Below are 15,961 nucleotides of genomic sequence, written 5' to 3' on the forward strand. Positions count from 1 at the left end.
CTTCTCTTTTGCCTCTCAGGCTCAAGAATGGCATTTTCATGATGTCCTCCTCCTGCGCCTCTCAAGCTCAAGAATTGCATCTTTATGATGTCCTCCTCCTGCGCTTTTCAGGCTTAAGAGTTGGCTCTTTACGATGTCCTCCTCTTATATTTCTGTGGCTCAAGTATTGCATCTGGTTGATGTCCTCCTCTCTCTCCTCTTAGGTGCAAGAATTGCATCTTCATGATGTCCTCCTCTCGCATCTCTCAGGCTTAAGAATTGCATCTTGACAATGTCCTCCTCTTGCGCCTCTCAGGCTCAAGATTTTCAATTTGTTGATGTCCCCCTCTAGCACCTATTAGGTGTAAGAACTGCATCTTCGTAATTTCCTCCTCTCGCACCTCTCAGGCTCAAGAATTGCATCTGGATGATGTCCTCCTCTTGCACCTCTCAGGATCAAGAATTGCATCTCCATAATGTCCTCCCCTTGCACCTCCCAGTGTCAAGAATTGTATCTTTATGATGTCCTTCTCTTTTGCCTCTCAGGCTCAAGATTTTTAATTTGTTGATGTCCTCCTCTAGCACCTATTAGGTGCAAGAACTGCATCTTCATAATTTCCTCCTCTCGCACCTCTCAGGCTCAAGAATTGCATCTGGATAATGTCCTCCTCTTGCACCTCTCAGGCTCAAGAATTGCATCTCCATAATGTCCTCCCCTTGCACCTCCCAGTGTCAAGAATGGCATCTTTATGATGTCCTCCCCCTGCGCCTCTCAAGCTCAAGAATTGCATCTTTATGATGTCCTCCTCCTGCGCTTTTCAGGCTTAAGAGTTGGCTCTTTACAATGTCCTCCTCTTATGTTTCTCTGGCTCAAGTATTGCATCGTGTTAATGTCCTCCTCTCGCTCCTCTTAGGTGCAAGAATTGCATCTTCATGATGTCCTCCTCTCGCATCTCTCAGGCTCAAGAATTGCATCTGGATAATTTTATATAGAATAGATACAGGTGGGATTTTACATGAGCCGTGACCATCTGGTACACCGAGCTCCATCCCCAATATTTGGACAAAAAGAAGGGAAGAAGGGACAACAAGGGGGCAGCAGCGGGACTTTATGTGAAACAAGACACTGAGGGTCAATTAAATCAATCAATAAAATAATAATTTATTGGCGATGCACGGGGAGATAGTACAGTAAATACATTAATGATAAATCAATGTTATAATACACAAAATTTAAAAATATGATGACACAATCAAATCCATATTATAGTAGCATTATTACACATAGTTAGTAACAGACCGATAGTACATCCCAAAGTGCATATACAGTAGAAACCAATAAAATGAATTGATGATTTAAATAGATCAAACCCATGTGGAAATCTTGGTTATTGGGGCATAGTATCCACTGGAAAAAATCTCGACGCGTTTCATGGACTGTTTCCACTCATCAGGAGCTGCTATAAAAATTGGGGGTACCTGTGACAAATAATATATTGAATATTAATAATCAATGGTAGTTGATTATAAAGGGAGAGAGGGAGCATATACAATGGTCCTACCAACTCTTACCTATTGGATAACAGAAAATACACATAGCAATCATGGTAGTGATGATTAACATCAGAGGCACTGGGAGGGGATTGCTATGTGTATTTTCTGTTATCCAATAGGTAAGAGTTGGTAGGACATGTTGGAAATATTTCCCGACCAACTGGGCCGGACGGACCTAATCAGATCATGTGTAGAGCATTTTGATCGGACCAAGTGCCACGCATGCTCAGATCAAATTCCTACATCAAAGCTATTGGCTACTAGCCTGAATGTAGTCCCATCGTAACGAAATTACGTCATCACGTTCTGAAAGATCGGATTTTTCACCAACTTGGCCCGACCGTGTGTATGCAACAGTTTCTGACACAATCCGCCGGACTAAATCCGACGGGCAAAATCCGACGGATTTAGTTGGCAAAATCTCCGACCGTGTGTACAGGGGCTAAGAGTTGCATCTTGGATGGAAGTCAAATGCTCCCCCATTTCCCAGGAGCTCCGGGTATTTTGCAAGGGCTCTGATATGGAGTAAAAAGACTGATGAAGGGGGAAGGGCCATAAATGTGCTCAGCGAAGGTTAGTTTAACCCCTTCCCGCCATGCGTACGCAGATGTGCGTACTAGGCCGTACTCGGCTTCCGGGGGTTATACCAGGATGATGCCCGCACCTGCAGGCATCATCCCGGAACCGTTTTTTTTCAGCGGGTGATTGGCTTTCCAGCCATAACAACCGAAGCGGCTAAAAGCCGCTCGGCTGTTATGCCAGAGGAGCGGGAGGGGACATCCCCCCCTCCCCCCGTCACCTCCCGCCACTCTTACCGGTGCTCCCGCTCAATCAGGAGCACCGATTCACGTTCCGATGCCTCCGGCTGCTGGGGAGGAACTGGAATGAAGCCGTAATCCTCTTCATTCCAGTCTCCTAATAGTAAACACGGAGGCGACGTCATGATGTCAATTCCCGGTTACTCGGCTGCCAATGGCGCTGGTTTTAAAAAAATATACAGTATTCAGAATCGCCGTTTCCGGTGAATACATTAAAGTGTAAAGGAGGGATCAGAGGTCTTTTAGACCCCCCCATCCCTCCATAAAGAGTACCTGTCACCACCTATTACTGTCACAAGGGATGTTTACATTCCTTGTGACAGCAATAAAAGTGATCAAATTTTTTATTTTATTTTTAAAAACAATTTATTCATTTTAAAATAAAAAATAAAAATAAAATTTAAAGCGCCTGCCATCCCCGCGAAGAAAACGCATACGGAAGTCGCGCCCGCATATGTAAACGGTGTTCAAATCACACGTGTGAGGTATCGCCGCGGTCGTCAGAGCGAGAGCAATAATTCTAGCACTCTGCAACGCTAACCTGGTAACCGTAAAAAAAAATTTCAAGCGTCGCCTATTGAGATTTTTAGGTACCGTACTTTGTCGTCAATCCACGAGTGCGTGCGATTATAAAGTGTGACATGTTTGGTATCTATTTACTCGGCGTAACATTATCTTTCACATTATGCAAAAAATGTGGCTAATTTTACTGTTTCGTTTTTTTTAAATTCATGAAAGTGTCCCTTTCCCACTGACTTTGAAAACTCACTCTTACTGCCATGATCAGCTAGGTATACATGCCATGGTCCTCTCTACGGTCAACTCTTCCTTTTAACTTACTTTTTTGACCCCCTCCCCCTTTTCCTCCCCCCTTTACTCTGCTTAGTCTCGAAGGGTGGACTGCGACCCAAGTGGGGAGGCTTCCTTGAAGAATAACATGTCCATGCACTTTCTCTACTTCTCCTGAACCCCTCCCTACGCTATACCCTATCCCTGACTGTGACTTGTATTCTAGCCACACATGAAATGCGTGCCTAGCCCAGGAGCCAGGATCATAAATAGACTCTGCCTTACCCATTGACTTTGACGACTCGCTCTTACTGCCATGATCGGCTAGGTATACAGGCCATGGTCCTCTCTAGGATCAATTCTTTCTTTTGACTTCCTTTTGACCCCCTCCCCCTTTTCCTCCCCCCTTTACCCTGCATAGTCTCGAAAGGTGGACTGTGACCCAAGTGGGGAGGCTTCCTTACCTTACCCATTGACTTTGATGACTCGGTCTTATTGCCATGATCGGCTAGGTATATAGGTCATGGTCCTCTCTAGAAACAATTCTTTCTTTTGACTTCCTTTTGACCCCCTCCCCCTTTTCCTCCCCCCTTTACCCTGCATAGTCTCGAAAGGTGGACTGCGACCCAAGTGGGGAGGCTTTCTTACCTTACCCATTGACTTTTATGACTTGCTCTTATTGCCATGATCGGCTAGGTATACAGGCCATGGTCTTCTCTAGGGTCAACTCTTCCTTTTGACTTACTTTTGTCCCCCTCCCCCTTTTCCTCCCCCCTTTACCCTGCAGGATCCAGGGTCATAAATAGACTCTGCCTTACCCACTGACTTTAACGACTCGCTCTTACTGCCATGATCGGCTAGGTATACAGGCCATGGTCCTCTCTAGGGTCAACTCTCCCTTTTGACCCCACCTTTTCCTCCCCCCTTTTACTTCCCCTACCTTACTTACTTCCTACTGCCTCCAGTCCCCCCCTTGAACCCACTTAACACCTTACTTGTATCTTGTCTGAAACTCATAAACTCGGTCCCCTATTACGCCTGCCCCCTTTATTTCTAGGACTATTCTTACAGCCTCATTTTGACCCAATTTCAAGTGTGAGGGTTCAACCCTCTTCATAACATACTCTGCACAGCACTACTCTGTTGGAACTAGCTTCCTCCTACATGCCTTTGACATATGTTATGTTATCCGAACTTTCTATATTTGATTTGACTTTTTTTGTTTTGTCACGTGTTTTGACATGTCCATGAAAATATATTCAATAAAACATTTGAACAAGGAAAGAAATGGACCCTGCCTGACCTAAGATGGCCGCCAGAGTCACATGGGCCACCATCATCCAATCGGATTGCTGCCCCAGTGACTCAGGAAACCATAGGGAAACCATGTTCCCCTTGACTTCCCCTCCCTCGGCAACTGCAGACGCCACCACCAGCATACTGCACCTGCCTACATGTCTAATATGGTTGAAGGAAAGAAAACTGCATAATCTATGGTCTGCCTTGGGCTTTAAAGTGATATTAAAGGCACATTTTTTTCTTTAACCACTTAAGGGCGGCCTCATATATGTCGGCAGAATGGCACGGCTGGGCACAATCACGTACCTGTACGTTGCTCTTTAAGTGGCCAGCCGTGGGCCGGGAGCGCGCCGCCAGCGGCACGCTCCCAACCCAGTCCTGAGCTCTGTGACCGTGGCCGCAGGACCAGGGGACCAGATCGCTGCTGGTGTCTCGCGATCGGGTCACAGAGCTGAAGAACGAGGAGAGGTCTGTGTAAACAAACCTCTCCCTGTGCTTCCCTGTGTGGCTGTCACCGATCGTCTCTTACCTTTTATAGGGAAAAACGATCAGTGATGTCACATGCCAGGCCACGCCCCCCTTCAATAAAAAAAAACATAACGTCACACATAACCCCTACACTGCCCCCTTGTGGTTAACTCCTTCACTGCCAGTGTAATTTATACAGGAATCAGTGCATTTAAATAGCACTGATTGCTGTATAAATGACAATGGTCCCAAAAATGTGTCAAAAATGTCCGATGTGTCCGCCATAATGTCACAGTCACAATAAAAATCGCTAATCGCCGCCATTACTAGTAAAAAAAAAAAAATTAAGAAAAATGCTATAAAACTATCTCCCATTTTGTAAACGCTATAACTTTTGCGCAAACCAATCAATAACCGCTAATTGCAATTTTTTTTTTTTTACCAAAAATATGTTGAAGAATACGTATCGGCCTAAACTGAGGAAAAAAATGTTTTTTTATATATATATTTTTTGGGGATATGTATTATAGCAAAAAGGAAAAAATATTGCATTTTTTTCAAAATTGTCGCTCTATTTTTGTTTATAGCGCAAAAAATAAAAACCGCAGAGGTGATCAAATACCACCAAAAGAAAGCTCTATTTATGGGGAAAAAAGGACGCCAATTTTGTTTGGGAGCCACGTCGCATGACCGCGCAATTGTCAGTTAAAGCGATGCAGTGCCAAATCGCAAAAAGGGGCCTGGTCCTTTGGCCGCAAATTGGTCCAAGGCTCTTGTGCACATCGCTGGATCGCGTAGGTAAGTATTGGGTGGGGGGGGGGGGCTGCTGCACAGAGAAGGTTTTTAACCTTCATGCATAGAAAGCAGTGGCGACCTATTTTTTTTGGGGGGGGCAAACAACCCCCTCCCAGTTGGTCAGTGACATCTCAGCACACCCCCCTGCACTTACCCAAGCAATCCCCGACTGGCAGGTTGTAGACTCCGACAGGCAGCGGCGGGCCTCAGAGGATTTCAGGCTCTGGCAGGCTCCATGGGCAGCTGCGGGCCGCAAGCTTCAGAGGGTTGCGGGATCTGGCAGGCCCCGACGGGCAGCTGCGGTCCGCAGGCTTCGAAGGGTTGTGGGCTCTGGCAGGCCCCCGTCGGGCAGCTGCAGTCCGCAGGCTTCTGAGGGTCGTGGGCTCTGGCAGGCCCCAGTGGGCAGCTGTGGGCCACAAGCTTCGGAGGGATGTTGGCTCTGGCAGGCCCTGGCGGGTAACTGCAGGGCCGCAGGCTTCGGAGGGTTGTTGACTCTGGCAGGCCCACGGCGGGCAGCTGCGGTCTGCAGGCTTCGGAGGGTTGTGGGCTCTGGCAGGACCCGACAGGCAGCTGCAGTCCGCAGGCTTCTGAGGGTTGTGGGCTCTGGCAGGCCCCAGTGGGCAGCTGTGGGCCACAAGCTTCGGAGGGATGTTGACTCTGGCAGGCCCCAGTGGGCAGCTGTGGGCCACAAGCTTCGGAGGGATATTGGCTCTGGCAGGCCCTGGCGGGTAACTGCAGGGCCGCAGGCTTCGGAGGGTTGTTGACTCTGGCAGGCCCTGGCGGGCAGCTGCGGTCCACAGGCTTCGAAGGGTTTGTTGGCTCCGGCCGGCAGCAGCAGGCAGCGGCGGGCTCCGACGGGTTGCAGGGTCCTCAAAGGGGCTGGGCGCATGGAAAGGGAGGGTGGCGGCGTGGATGGGGGGGGGAGCCGCGCACAATGGACGGGCTGCCCCTGATAGAACGTATGAAGGTAAAAAACCTTCATCTCTTACAACCACTTTAAGTAAATGATCTTTCTGTTTTCCACTTTCTTTACGGCAGCCTTGAGGCAACAAATTGTGTTCCAGGGAAATAAGTGGCCACAAGAGTGGGAGTTGAGAAGACATTGTGTAGGCGTTACGCATTCCTTCAATTTTATCCTATTTGTTCATCTGTATGATAAATATTCAGCTTAACACGGATTTATAATAACACGGCAAGACACATATGTTAACATGACCTTTTGTACAATGAGACCCCGAGATTCTTCTTAACCATTCGTGGCTAGAGCCAAGCACATTGTGTATAAATGGAGACAATTGCCAAAAGCAAACAAGTAACAAACGTGCTTGCTTTGACAATTGTCTCCATTTATACACAATGTGTTTGGATCTAACCACGAATGGTTAAGAATCTCGGGGTCTCAGCTCCATCGCTTAACCTCACCGGCTGACAAACGATGACAGCCATTTTTCTTTTTCTTTTTTTTTTTGCACACATTATAGCGATTGTGAATCCCGCGTATTGTCTGACCGTTCAACGACTGCAATCTCCGGCACAAAGCGCCTCGCGAAATTAGAAAAAAAAAATAAAAATGACAATGCTTTTTTTTTTCCTTTTCCCTGGAAAGTAAACGCAATTTTCCCGATCAAGTTAACAAGTCTTTTTCATAACATCTTAATTAGTTTTTTTTTTTTTTTTTTTCGCCGGCATTTACCGGTGTTAATGGTCATTTCTCTGCCGCTGCCGACTCCAAAATAATATTTTGACATGTGCGGCGATAGCAATTTTTTGCAAAGGCCTTTTTTTTTTTTTTTTTCGAAATTGCATAGATGGAAGAATATTCTTTGGGGAAAAATTAGTTTAAAGCTCCATCTGTGGAAAAAATAAAAAATAAAAAAATATTACAGTATCATGAGCGGCTCGCACAGCCGTCCAAAAATGAATACATTGTATCCGCTTTGATGCATTGTACTCGCGGAACAAGAGACCCGAACAAAGCGCGCCGCTCTTACTTTCACTATGCGAATGTAATTCAAAGAAACATCCAAAAAACATAAGCAAATGATATAAACATGACCAGAGACTCAAAGTTACAAAATATATAAAAGTGCGCACACAAAGTATCATTTATAATCCATATTGATTAATTTGTTTTAAATTTGGCATACAAACATATTGAAATAAATTCTTTATCATTTTTTTTCATTTTTTTTTTCTTATCTTTTTTTATAGTTTTTTTTTTTTTCAAATCTTTATCATTATAATCTATATTGATCGATCTGTTTTACATTTGGCATACAAACATATTGAAATCAATTCTTTATCATTTTTTTTCTTTATCATTTTTTTTATCGTTTTTTTTTTTTTTTTTTTTTTTTCATTTTTTTCAAATCTTTATCATTTATAATCCATATTGATCGATTTGTTTTAAATTTGGTATACAAACATATTGAAATCAAATCTTTATCATTTTTTTTTTCTTTTTTTTCTTTGTCATTTTTTTTATCATTTTTTTTTTTTTTCATTTTTTTTTCAAATCTTTATTATTGTAATCCATATTGATCAATCTGTTTTAAATTTGGCATACAAACATATTGAAATCAAATCTTTATCATTTTTTTCTCTTCATCATTTTTTTCTCTTCATCATTTTTTTCTCTTCATCATTTATTTTACATTTTTTCTAAAATCTTTATCATTATAATCCATATTGATATTTTTTTTTTTTTATTTGGCATACAAATTTATTGAAATCAAATCTTTATCATTTTTTTTTTTTTTCATTTTTTTCTTTATCATTTCTTTTATCTTTTTTTTATTTTATTTTATTTTTTTTTCAAATCTTTATCATTATAATCCATATTGATCAATTTGTTTTAAATTTGGCATGAAAACATATCGAAATCAAATCTTTATCATTTTTTTTTTCATTTTTTTCTTTATCATTTTTTTTATCTCTTTTTTTTCAAATCTTTATAATTTTTTTTTCTTTTTTTTTCTTTATCATTTTCTTTCATTTTTTTTCAAATCTTTATCATTATAATCCAAATATACACTGAAAGGTGGCTGCACTGAAAGGGAGGCTGCACTGAAGGGGGGGCTACACTGAAGGGGGGGCTACACTGAATGGGGGGTCTGCACTGAAGGGAGGATCTGTGTAACATGCAGGGGGTCCAGAGCTGCAGGGTGTTGTGTAATGTAAAGGGGTCCAGAGGTGCAGGGTGTTGTGTAATGTAAAGGGTCCAAGAGGCGCAGGGTCTGTGTAATGTAAAGGGGCCCAGAGAGGCAGGGTCTTGTGTAATGTAAAGGGGTCCAGAGGTACAGGGTCTTGTGTAATGTAAAGGGGTCCAGAGGTGCAGGGTGCTGTGTAATGTAAAGGGGTGCGGAGGTGCAGGGTGTTGTGTAATGTAAAGGGGTCCAGAGATGCAGGGTGCTGTGTAATGTAAAGGGGTCCAGAGGTTCAGGGTGCTATGTAATGTAAAGGGGTCCAGGAGCACAGGGTGCTATGTAATGTATAGGGGTCCCGAGGTGCAGGGTGCTGTGTAATGTAAAGGGGTCCAGAGGTGCAGGGTGCTGTGTAATGTAAAGGGGTCCAGAGGTTCAGGGTGCTGTGTAATGTAAAGGGGTCCAGAGGTTCAGGGTGCTATGTAATGTAAAGGGGTCCAGAAGGGCAGGGTGCTATGTAATCTAGAGGGGCCCAGAGATGCAGGGTGCTGTGTAATGTAAAGGGGCCCAGAGATGCAGGGTGCTGTGTAATGTAAAGGGGTCCAAAGCTGCAGAGGGGGTACGCAGTAGTGACAAAGAGAAATTGAAGGATGCAGGGGGCACAGTGGGGTATTTTTTACATTTTAATGGGGGGGGGGGGGGGTGCCAGATATAGGATCCGCCCCGGGTGCCAAATGCTCTAGGTATGCCCCTGCTTCATGGTCCCCAGATGTGAAACTATAGACTGTTCCAGTCTACTTCTACTTACGTTCAAACCCACCTCATGATCCCAGCTTTGAAACTATAGACTGTTCCAGCCTACCTTTACTTACACTCAAACTCACCTCATGGTCCCCAGCCATGAACCTATAGACGGTTCCAGTCCACCTTTACTTATTGAAAATTAAATACTAAATTAAAATAAACTAAATATTATCCAAAGGTGATAACGGATTCCCTCTGTTTATTCCATAAATGTATTAATTTGTCTACTCCTATAATTAGCTAGTCTATTAAAACCTTGATTACACGTTACTGTTGATATCACAATAATGTAAGGTTAGCTATGAAAACAAACACACTGCTTAATAAAACAACGTCTTATTTATTTCCCAAGAAAATAGGAAAATGCTAACAATAAAATACTAAAGGAAGATATTACAAAGTATATAACAGCAAGAAACATCAAATATACTTATCGCAAAGCTGTCCTATAGATATGGTATCATCAGCTGGGCTCGAGATGGTAACAGAGAGAGCCATGCGGCTCAGAGAGCCATCAGGCACCAGCCAAGAGTGAAAAAAGGGCCGACTTCACTCCTGTGCACACTTTTTAAACTTCATCCATACACCGTCCAGACCCAACCACATTGCCTGCCCATTTTTGTTTCTAACGAATGAAAGTAGTTTCGGGGCAGTCCTTCTCAATATATTATATTTCTGTCCGTCCTGCTGTATTGGCCTCTAGGGGCAGCATTGGTTCATGTATCATCACTATGTGACCTGGGTCCTTCAGTCTTAGCTGGCCCTTTGATATTCTGTAGCAGGACATTCATCAATCATCTTGTCAGCTATGGTCCTTTTGAAGCTTGCTTGCAGAGGGCTAATCAAGGATTTCCATGTTATCACACCAGATGGACAGGAGCCAAGCTTTTGTTCAGCATTGCTTCTTTCAGATGAATAATCTGATATGCTACAAAGCTTTGATGTGCAACCTGTTACATTCCAAAGGCCACCTGTCTGCATCAACCAAATTCCAAAAATATGATATTAAACCATGTTGCCTTCCAACGTTACATAGTTAGTAAGGTTGAATAAAGACACCAGTCCAACCTGAGTGAGTAGCTACAATTTTCCCTTTCCATTGCACACTCACATTGGTCCCTACCCTCATGAAGCCCACAATCCAACGTCCCCACTTATATACTAGGGACAATTTTGAACAGAAGCCAAGTAACCTACCAGCATGTCTTTGGAGTGTGGGAGGAAACTGGCGTACCCAGAGGAAACCCACACAGGCACAGGGAGAACATTCAAACTCCAGGCAGGTAGTGTCATGGTTGGGATTTGAACCAGCAACCCTTTTTACTGCTAGATGAGAGTGCTAACCACTACACCACTGTGCCACCCGTCAAAATGCTTAAACCTACTTCATGGTCCCCAGCTGTGAAACTATAGACTGTTCCAGTATACCTTTACTTGTTCTCAAACCTACTGTACTTCACGATCCCCAGTTGTCAATCTATAGACTGTTCCAGTCTACTTCTACTTATGCTCACACCCACCTCATGATCCCCAGCTGTGAACCTATAGATTGCTGCAGTCTACCTTTACTTATGCTTAAACTTATTTCATGATCCCCAGCCGTGAACCTATAGACTGTTCCAGTTTACCTTTACTTGTGGCCAAACCTACTTCATGGTCCATAGAAGTGAATCTACAGACTGTTCCAGTCTACCTCTACTTATGCTCACACTTACCTTATGATCCCCAACTGTGAACGTATAGACTGTTCCAGTCTACCTTTACTTATGCTTAAACCTACCTCATGGTCCCCAGCCGTGAACCTATAGACTGTTCCAGTCTACCTTTACTTATGCTTAAACTAGTTCATGGTCCCCAGCTGTGAACTTATAGACTGTTCCAGTCTACCTCTACTTATGCTCACACTCACCTTATGATCCCCAACTGTGAAAGTATACACTGTTCCAGTCTACCTTTACTTATGCTTAAACCTACCTCATGGTCCCCAGCCGTGAACCTATAGACTGTTCCAGTCTACCTTTACTTATGCTTAAACCTACTTCATGACCCCCAGCTGTAAAACTATAGACTGTTCCAGTCTACCTTTACTTGTTCTCAAACCTACTGTACTTCACGATCCCCAGTTGTCAATCTATAGACTGTTCCAGTCTACCTCTACTTATGCTCACACCCACCTCATGATCCCCAGCTGTGAACCTATAGATTGTTGTAGTCTACCTTTACTTATGCTTAAACTTACTTCATGATCACCAGCCGTGAACCTATAGACTGTTCCAGTCTACCTTTACTTGTGGCCAAACCTACTTCATGGTCTATAGACATGAATCTACAGACTGTTCCAGTCTACCTCTACTTATGCTCGCACTCACCTTATGATCCCCAACTGTAAACGTATAGACTGTTCCAGTCTACCTTTACTTATGCTTAAACCTACCTCATGGTCCCCAGCCGTGAACCTATAGACTGTTCCAGTCCACCTTTTATTTATGCTTAAACCTACCTCATGGTCCCCAGCCGTGAACCTATAGACTGTTCCAGTCCACCTTTATTTATGCTTAAACCTACTTCATGGTCCCCAGCTGTGAAACTATAGACTGTTCCAGTCTACCTTTACTTGTTCTCAAACCTACTGTACTTCACGATCCCCAGTTGTCAATCTATAGACTATTCCAGTCTACTTCTACTTATGCTCACACCCACCTCATGATCCCCAGCTGTGAACCTATAGACTGTTCCAGTCTACCTTTACTTGTGGCCAAACCTACTTCATGGTCCATAGACATGAATCTATAAACTGTTCCAGTCTACCTCTACTTATGCTCACACCCACCTCATGATCCCCAGCTGTGAAACTATAGACTGTTCCAGTCTACCTTTACTTGTTCTCAAACCTACTGTACTTCACGATCCCCAGTTGTCAATCTATAGACTATTCCAGTCTACTTCTACTTATGCTCTCACCCACCTCATGATTCCCAACTGTGAACCTATAGACTCTTCCAGTCTACCTTTACTTATGCCTAAACCTACTTCATGGTCCCCAGCTGTGAAACTATAGACTGTTCCAGTCTACCTTTACTTGTTCTCAAACCTACTGTACTTCACAATCACCAGTTGTCAATCTATAGACTGTTCCAGTCTACCTCTACTTATGCTCACACCCACCTCATGATCCCCAGCTGTGAACCTATAGACTGTTCCAGTCTACCTTTACTTGTGGCCAAACCTACCTCATGGTCCATAGACATGAATCTACAGACTGTTCCAGTCTACCTCTACTTATGCTCACACTCACTTTATGATCCCCAACTGTGAACCTATAGACTGTTCCAGTCTACCTTTACTTATGCTTAAACCTACTTCATGGTCCCCAGCAGTGAACCTATAGACTGTTCCAGTCTACCTTTACATGTGGCCAAACCTACTTCATGGTCCATAGACATGAATCTATAGACTGTTTTAGTCTGTCTGACTGAGAAGTGTCCTCTGCTAACAACACCTAAGGTTTTGGAGAATCCCATACCCAAACCCCCCCTTCTGTTACCACTTCTACAAGCAAACATAATGTAAAAGAAATCCCCTAGGCCAGTGATGGCGAACCTTGGCACCCCAGATGTTTTGGAACTACATTTCCCATGATGCTCTGGCACTCTGCAGTGTACTGGAGCACCATGGGAAATGTAGTTCCAAAACATTTGGGGTGCCAAGGTTCACCATCACTGCCCTAGGCTGTTCAATGAGCCTGATTGTACGAACTGTTGCTGTGTGCCCGGCTGCCATTGCACTGTTAGGGAAAGAACCTGACAAAATCTACAATGGCCCCCTCGGGGGCCGGCACTACAATATTATTTGAGAAGATTGTTAGGGCTTCATTGTTCTTTATTTTCACCTGGTTATTTTGCAATCTCCCGTGTTTTTTGTCTAAATAGCTCACCATCCGGTGCCATCAAAAAAAAATAAAAAATTCTTTATTCTGTAAAACGGCAAATTATCTCCTTTGTGCCGCAGCAAAAACTATATTTTACTGCACAGTAACTAAACCTGTCTGAATTTTATCTTCACTTCCCCCAACAACTAAGAGTTTTTTTTTCAGGCAGCAAAATTAACAAGGAGGAAAACGAGGGCGTCGGAAACCAATGGCAAGTCAACAGAGAGCTGGAGCTTTTCTCGCAGGCACCAAAAACTACAATGTGATGGAGAATTGCGCTGAACTTTTAAAACCTCTTTTTTTTACCCCCCCCCCCATCAGGTACGTTGTCTCTACCTTATCATCTCAAAGCCTTTGTTCTTCCAGGCAGGTTTTAAAAGTAATGGAAGACCTCACGTAAACTCGTCTCAAAGTGGCTTTTTTTTTCTTAATTTCACATCACAATTGAACAGTGCCATCTGGCACGCCGGGACTTTTAGACAGAAAAAGATGCCAAGGAGCCTTGTTTAAAGGCTGTTAACGGCTGGATGCTCTTGACGTTGATGTTTTACTTTAAAATGCGCAGTGAGAGACGAGTTCTGAGGCTCCACATCACATTTTAACTGACAGTGACGGCTGGAACAGGCAAGAAAGTTTTCAGCAAACTCACAAGTTCCTTCACAAGCTTTCTAAAGACAAGAAACCACATAGGGGTGTGACAGACCCAACGGGGACGGGGGGCTTTTGGAGGGGACTAGGGCAAGCCTCCTACCCACTAATTATGGTTAATGGGGAGAGCAGATCATCCCGTAATAACGGGAAAAAATGCGATGAATGCTGAGAGCAAGGCATTGATTTGTATCGGTCTCCCCGACTTCCAAAGTCCTGATGGTGACCCCCAGAGCCAAGGAGAACTGATATTCCTCCTCAGGGTGCAGGTTACTAGGCGTAGTGGGTATGGTGCAAGATGGAAAGATTGGGCTCCAGTCACTTTTTGTACCGCTCCCCTGTAAGAACAGACAGATCCTCGTTCTGGCTCTGTCAGGAGCGATCGCGTGTGCCCTGCGGACATTGTGGCCGCCAGCTCACGGGCGCCGCAGCGGGCGCACGCAACCCCTATACCCCTGTAGCGCTGGCTCCTGACGAGCATGCGCTATATGTTTTTCAAAGTTAAATCTCCTGAAACTACAGTTTGGTTTTGGGGCTAATCTTACTAAATTTATGGTTTCAGTACCAGTCTGGCTGGGTTGCACTGGGTTCGCCTTGACCGCAGGTGTTGCTGTCAATGCCGGCAAGTGTGAGAACGCAGTCTAGCTGGGTGTATTGAGTGCCGCGTTTCTTTTGGAACCAGCCCAGTGGGAGTGTTCTCCTGCTGTGCATTCTGGGGGGTGGTATTTAACCACTACAATACAGGGCACTTTCACCCCCTTCCTTCCCAGCCCAATTTTCAGCTTTCAGCGCTCTCGCGCTTTCAGTGACAATTGCGCGGTCGTGCTACACTGTACCCAAATGAAATTGTTATCATTTTGTTCGCACAAATAGAGCTTTATTTTGGTGTTATTTATTCACGACTCCGTTTTTTTTTTTTTGCGATATAAGCGCAAAAATAGCGGAAATTTGGAAAAAAAACAATATTTTATTTTTTCTATTTGAAAAGAAATCCAATAAAATCAAATTTTGTCATAAATTTAAGCCAAAATGTATTCTGCTACATGTTTTTGGTAAAAAAAATTCCGTTAAGTGTATAATAATTGGTTTGTGTGATCACGGACATATGTACGCAAATGATCATGTACATATGTGTGCAGGTGATCACGTACATATGTGTGCAGATAATCATTGGGACATGTGATTTTAGTGGGACATATGTGGGGGACATGTTTTTATTATTAGGGACATGTGTTTTTATTATTTGGGGACATGTATGTTTTGGGGACATGTGTGTTTTGGGGACATATGTGGGGACTGTGTTTGTACTGTGTGGTGTGTTGTGTGTTTACACTACACTGATGATCAGTGAGTAAAAAGCTGTAAAAAGCAGCCCATACTCACTGATCATCAGCCGGCTGCAGCATTCTGCTCTCCTCTCCTCAGCGGTGACTTCCGTGTGAGGAGAGGAGAGCCGATTGCCTAGCAACCGGCTGTTTGTTTACATCACATGACGGCCGTGATTGGACACGGCCGTCATGTGATCAGGAGGGCCAATCACAGAGCCCTCCTGCCGATCTGAGATGTGCCGTGTCCGGGTGACACGAGCACATCGGGATCGCGCCGCTGCGCGGGCACGCGCGATCCCGCTACTCCTGAAGGACGTTCCTGAACGTCCTATCAGGAGTAGACGGCTCCCACCCGGCCGTATATATGCATTGGCCAGGTGGGAAGTGGTTAAGGTGCTGAGATCACGT

Source organism: Lithobates pipiens, unplaced genomic scaffold (genome assembly GCF_037356315.1).
Source record: "Lithobates pipiens isolate NorthernLeopardFrog02 unplaced genomic scaffold, aLitPip1_a1.2 Scaffold_5, whole genome shotgun sequence".
NCBI classification, from domain to species: Eukaryota; Metazoa; Chordata; class Amphibia; order Anura; family Ranidae; genus Lithobates; species Lithobates pipiens.